Genomic DNA, 6,523 nt, shown 5'->3' on the forward strand with positions numbered 1-6,523 from the left:
TGGCCTGGAACTTGAGCTCCTCCTGCTTCAGAATCCCAAGTTGCCCAGATTACAGGCGTGTACCTCTGTGCCCAGCCGACAAAGAGTTTGTAAAGTTGTGATTTCGCGATTTATTTAAAATTGCTGAGGGTCTTATGTGCTGAGCACTAGGGTTAAAAGTATAAGCAGGACGAATATGGTTCTATCTTCATGGAATTTGGTGGAGAAGACATGAAACAATTTACAATTAAATCAATAAATGCTACAATGGGAAAAGTCAAGGGCAGTGCAGGAACAACAGTAGATGGACACTCAGGGCAATGAACAAGGTCAGCATGGATGACCCTGGAGGGACTACAGAACGAGGCTGGAGAGGGAGATCAGGGTCAAGTCTTGAAGGGCCTTCCTGAGAACTCAGTTAAGAACTTTGTGTGTGTGTGTGTGTGTGTGTGTGTGTGTGCCAGGAATTGAACTCAAGGGTGTTTAAACTCCTGAGCCACATCCCCAGACCTTTTTATTTTTTACTTTGAGACAGGGTCTTACTAGGTTGCTTATAGCCTTGCTAAGTTGCTGAGGCTGGCTTTGAACCTGTGATCCTCCTGCCTCAGCCACCTGTGAGCAGCTGGAATCACAGACGTGCAGCACCACATCTGGCCAAGAACTTTCTTCTTCATTTGAAGGACAAGAGAAGCAGAGCAAAGTATTTAAGCAACCAAGGGACAGGCTTCATCTATCAGAAGAGGCTGGATCATGCCAAGGGCTGGGGACACATGGTGGGTGAAACTGACTATCTGAAGGGACTACAGACAAGCAGACACCCAGGGAACCGTGTGCATGGAATAGGACACAGCCCCCAGGAGGGCTACCTAATCCAGCTGAATGGGTGCGTTAGATTCTGGCAGAGAGGGCAGGAGAGGCCTCCAGAAGGAAGTGATGGGGGTGGGGGGTTGTAAATGAGTGGCCAGATGGCACTCCAGGCTGAAGGGGCAGTATAAGCACAGGCATCGTTAGGAGAAAAAATATAATTGTGGTTTGAATGGAAACAACAAGCAGGTTGGAGTTGGAATATCAGAAGAGAGGCCCAGATTCTCAGGATATGCTGCTAGAGAGGTGGGGCTGGAGGTGACCAGAGGGGGGTCTCACTTGCTGATCTCAACATCCTTATCTGCTGGGAGTGACTTAGTGGCATCAGAAGGAGATTTGCTCTTGACATGATAGAAAGGGGAAAGAGGGAGGGGCAGAGAGGCAATTAAGGAGGTGACCATTCCATCCCGGGAGAGGCGAGAAAGCCTGAATTAGGACAGTGGCCATGTGGCAGGTTGTTGGGTGGTAGGTTGAAGAGTTGGAAATAGTTTTCAGATCTCAATGTCTTATCAAGTGGTGAGTTTTCAAGGATGATATCCAAGCCCCTGGCTTGGAGAATTTACTAAATAGGATTGAAAGCAAATGTCTGAAAACAAACCAAATGTACACCATGATCGTAGGTACAGCTGCAGTCTCAGCCTCCCTTCCCCACAGCCTGAAGGCAGAGTAAGGGTAAGTTCAGGTGAGGTTGTGGTCAGAACCCCGTATCTCCACTTCACCATAGCATCCTGGCTCCATCTCGCCACTGTGCAACCCAGAGTGAGTTCAGTCAGCCTCAATATACCCAGTTGAAGAGAAGGAAAAGAAGAGGACTGAGAACAACATTTATTGCAATAATTCTTATCTCAGAAAATGGGAAAGGGAAATACTCCACATGGTTCCATTAAGAAAGGAGAAAGAGGCTGCTCTCTTCCTCTCCTTTTCTTCCCTTTTGGCATCCCCCCAATAAAATCTCTTGGTTGAAAAAAAAAAAAAAAAGAAAGGAGAAAGAGATGGGGCCGGCCTCATGTCGTCATAGGCCACGTGGCTATGCGTCTTTCTGGCTACCTGGCCTGGCCCTTCTCCTTCCTTGAGGCAGAACCTCCTCGAATGGGTGCTTGGTCCCAGAGGTGACTGTAACTTTCTTCCTGAGAGGTTGGAGCCCTCCTGGGACTCCGCACAGAGAAGTGGTTTATTCAGCTTGCTTTCACTCAAAGTGGCCCAGATGATCTCTGGCTCCTGCATCCCTTTCCTGGTCACCCTGAGGTATGGTAACAGCCTGAATCTCAAGACAGGACACTAGCCCAACACTCTGACTCCTTTCCTGTCTTTTTTTTTATTTGTTTGTTTATTTGACATCAAGAGCCTCAAAATGCCAAGTAGAGATCTCAGCCTCCATTTGAAGGAATCACAATGCTGTGTCTGACAGCAGCATTCCTTCCTGCCATGCCCACACCTCACACGGCAGGGTGAGGATGGAAGTGACCATTCTAAGAGTGGGCCATTTTTTTTAAGAAGGGGGGGGTGCCAGGATCCAGGGGCACTTAACCACTGAGCAACATCCCAGCCCTTTTTATTTTGAAACAGGGTCTTGCTTAGTTACCTAAGGCCTTGCTGAGTTGCTGACTTTGAACTTGCTGGGACTAAAGGCGTGTGCCATCATGCCCAGCAAGAGGGGGCCATTGTTGTCATCCAAGACATCCATCCCTACCTTGATCCCAGAGATCTTAAATTTTTTAGGTGTGAAAGGAAAGCACCGTTTAGGGCTGGAAGTGTAGCTCAGTGGTAGTGCTTGCCTAGTGTGTCCCCAGCACCAGGAAAAAAAAAAAAAAAAAGGAAAGCAAGCAAGCATTGTGTCATCACTGGTTCAATTCAGAACACATCCAGCAGATTTTCAGACAGCACCTCATCTGTGCACAGCAGGGTTTCCCAGCTGGGCTGGTGGCACCACATTGGGTCTTTTTTGTGGGGGGAACAGGTACCAAGGATTGAGGGGCACTGGACCACTGAGCCACATCCCCAGCCCTATTTTGTATTTTTTTAGAGACGGGGTCTCACTGAGTTGCTTAGAACTTTGGTTTTTGCTGAGGCTGGCTTTGAACTCCCAATTCTCCTGCCTCAGCCTCCAAGCTGCTGGGATTACAGGCATGCACCACTGTGCCCGGCCACATTGGGTCTTTACCAGGCCATCCTATCACTCTGTAGGCCACCTGCTTCCAGATACTGGACCCATGATGAGATTAGTGGATGCTTTCAATATTACCTGCTTTCTTTCTTCCTTTCCTTCCTTTTTTTTTCTTCAGTGATTTTATTTTGAAATAATTTTAGATTTACAGAAGAGCTGCAGAGATACCATGGAGAGTTCCCCTATATCCTTCATCTGTTTTCCCTGATGTTAGCCTCTTACATAACCATGGCACTTTCATTAAAACTAAGAAATTAACACTAATCCAATGCTATTAACTAAGCTCTAGACTTTATTTATACTTCCCCAGCTTCTTCACTAATGTCATATATTTTTTTTTTCCCAGGACTCACACTACATCTACTGCTTTGCTTCTTTTGCTGGGAAAAGATTTTTGGCTAAACACAGCATGGCCCAAGATGCCATGGCCTTTAGAAGGCATTCCATAAATCTGTACATGTTGGTGTTGGCAGGAACATAACACAGAAAATGCAAACCCAATTTCTTTTCTTTTCTTTCTTTTCTTTTTTTTTTTGGTACCAGGGATTGAACTCAGGGGCACTTAACTACTAAGCCATATCTCAGCACCCCCTCCATTTTTAAAAAAAATTTTTAGCTGTAGATGGACATAATACCTTTTTTTCTTATTTATTTATTTTTATGTGGTGCTGAGGATCAAACCCAGTGCCTCACAAGTGCTAGGCAAGTGTTCTGCCACTGAGCCACAACCCCAGCCCATCATCCCAGGACTTCTTATTTTTTATTTTGAGACAGGGTCTCACTAAGTTGCTTAGGGCCTTGCTGAATTGCTGAGGCTGGCTTTGAACTCATGATCCTCCTGCCTCAGCCACCCAAGCTGCTAGGATTACAGGGGTGGGCCACTGTCCCCAGTTAAACCCGGTTTTTGAATAAGTGCCTACTCCAATGAGGACAATTCTCTGTTCCTTCCAGGGAATTGGCTGGTTGACCTGAGGTATGGTACTGTAAAAGGGGCTCATGGCTGTCACCATTGCTGGCTCAATAGGTAGTGGTAGAGCCAGGGTGGCCATAAAGAAGAAAATTCCATACTGTTCTTTCCATGAATAATCTCCTTTTGTGCATTGCTAGCTGTTTAGTTTCATGAGAACTAGCCAGCCCAGTGGTCAGCAGGTCTCTGAGTTAGGAAGAACCTCCTCTGCTGGGTTCTTCTGGGAAACATCCCCAGTACAAATACTTTCAGTCTCTGGACTCGCCTTAAAGTGAGTTCAGCCTCAATAGCTCTCCACAGGTCTCCTGTCTTCTGTCCTTCAATTATGCTCCAAGACCTTGATCATCTAACCAGAACCTTAGCTGCTTCCCAGGAGTCAGACAGGATGCAATTCTTTTCTCTGCTGACCGCTAGGGCAACTTAGAGAACAGCAGTTTCCCAGAGAAATGGGAAGAATTATGATCCAGCCACTCAGATCAGGAACTGAATTGGGCAGGTAGAGTTAGAATGGAGAGGTGATAACTAATTAGAACAGATTTAAAAAGTTAAAAAAAATGGAGAGGTGACAACTGAAGAGATCATCAGGAAGTAACATTTTCAACTTTTTTTTTTTTTTTTTTTTGGTGGCATTGGGGATGGAACCCAGGGCCACCTCCTTGAGATTGAATAGAAGACAGAGAGGACACCTTTACCAACTTAATCATTTCTTCCTGGATGACTGGGTGAATGGTATTAAACCCAGTGGACCCCGATCCCCGATCCCCACCAGGTGATTCTCTGTGCCTCCCTTGGCTTCTCCTCCCTCCCCTAGGGCCCCCGTTGAGAATCACTGAGAGGTGGTAGCTGGCATTGTGAGAGTATCCGAGATTGCTCAAGAGGGCTATGTGTGTGACAGGGGCCAAGAATAGAATTTGAAGGAACCCCAGCGGCTGAGGCTGGGTGGAGGAGGAAAGAAGATGAAGAGGACCAAGATGGGAGGGCCGGAGGTGTGAGTGAGCCAAGCAGAGACCCAATAATTGACATTTAGATGATCCTGGTCAGTAAAATGATGTCAAGCCAGGAGGAAGGAGGAAAAAGGAAGGAATGCTCTTGAACTCTGGAGCTCCTGGTCAAATAATACAGAGCCAAGTTTCAAATTCCCTATTACCTTCCTTCCACACCCCACTGGGGACTCCCAGGATAGATCCTCAGTGTCAAGGAGGGGAGAGGGACAGCAGAGTGGTTAGAATGGCCTCAGCTTGTGCACGATGAGGCAGTCTCACCTAGGAAGCTGGAAGGGGAGAGATGTAAAATGTTAGGAAGTAACATTTCTTGTTCGTGGGACAGGACTGTGTCTGTGTGGCACCTTGGTGCTGTGGGCAGAGGATGATTAACCCACCATGACACCAGGCCTGAAGAAGGTCCATTGTTGCCCTCTTCCCCTCCTCCCCGATTCTCTACCTGAGCTTGATGCCTGGGACAAGAGCAACCTCATGTGTATTCCAGCTGTGGAGTTACCCAGGGCCCCATGCTTAGAGGGGCCTGTGCTAGAGGGGGGTGGAAAATGCTCTACTGTCACTGTCTTGAAATTCTCAATAATTTTTGAATAAGGACCTTACATATTATATAAAGTATATAACTATATAATGTAATATATTATATGATATGTCTGGTCCTACGTAGGGGAGATAGATGCCCCAGGTGGATGGAGGTGGCAGGATGCTTATCCAGGGGCTGGGTATAAGGGGGACTTCTGGTCAGCATGAAAATGACCCTGCTCCTGGGTTCCTCCAGCATTCCTGACAGTTTCCTGGGAGAGGGAGGAGTGGGGAGGCAGATACCCCATGGGCCCCTCTGATTTCTGACTCTTCACAGACCAGGGAATGGAAGGGGTGCATGACTCATCCTCCACAGCGGCAGGGCTGAGGAATTAGGAACTAGGAGGCCAGGAGAGCAGAGAGCAATGAAGAGCCTCACGAGGATTTGGCTCTTCCTGACCCCTGCCCCCACCTAATCATGCTAATTCCAAACCACACTAATTCCTGTTGATTCTACCTTCTAAAGCTCTCACACATTTATCTGTTTATCATTTTGCTCCCTCTGTCTTGCCCTTAAAGATCCATGACCAGCTCCCAACCCCACTCATGGTTCCAGAGCCTCCTGAGAATGCCCCTCTGGCCCAGCCAGCTGCTGCCTGCTCTCCACCTGGTGGCTCCCTTCTTGACTTTCCACTCTATAAGATCAAGTCAAGGCTCCTAGGGACAAAGGACATACAGGCCCTACCCAGTGGGGCCTCTGCTCACCCTAACCCCTGGCCTCCACTCATTAACATGGAGCGCCTTTCAATTCCTTGGCAAATTCATGACTTAAATACCCTTAATCCTGTGACTTTTCTTTATCTGGCTAATTCACATAGTAGGTCACAGCTAAGTTAAGCATCTCTGTGAGCTTCCTCTGGCTCCCTGAATACCTGAGACTTTGTGACTGAATAGAGGAACTCAAATGGTAGATGGTTCCAAATTCAAGAGGTGCAAAAAGGATGCAGTAGCCAGACACAGTGGTGCACACCT

The sequence above is a fragment of the Marmota flaviventris genome, chromosome 17 (genome assembly GCF_047511675.1).
Source record: "Marmota flaviventris isolate mMarFla1 chromosome 17, mMarFla1.hap1, whole genome shotgun sequence".
Taxonomy (NCBI): Eukaryota; Metazoa; Chordata; class Mammalia; order Rodentia; family Sciuridae; genus Marmota; species Marmota flaviventris.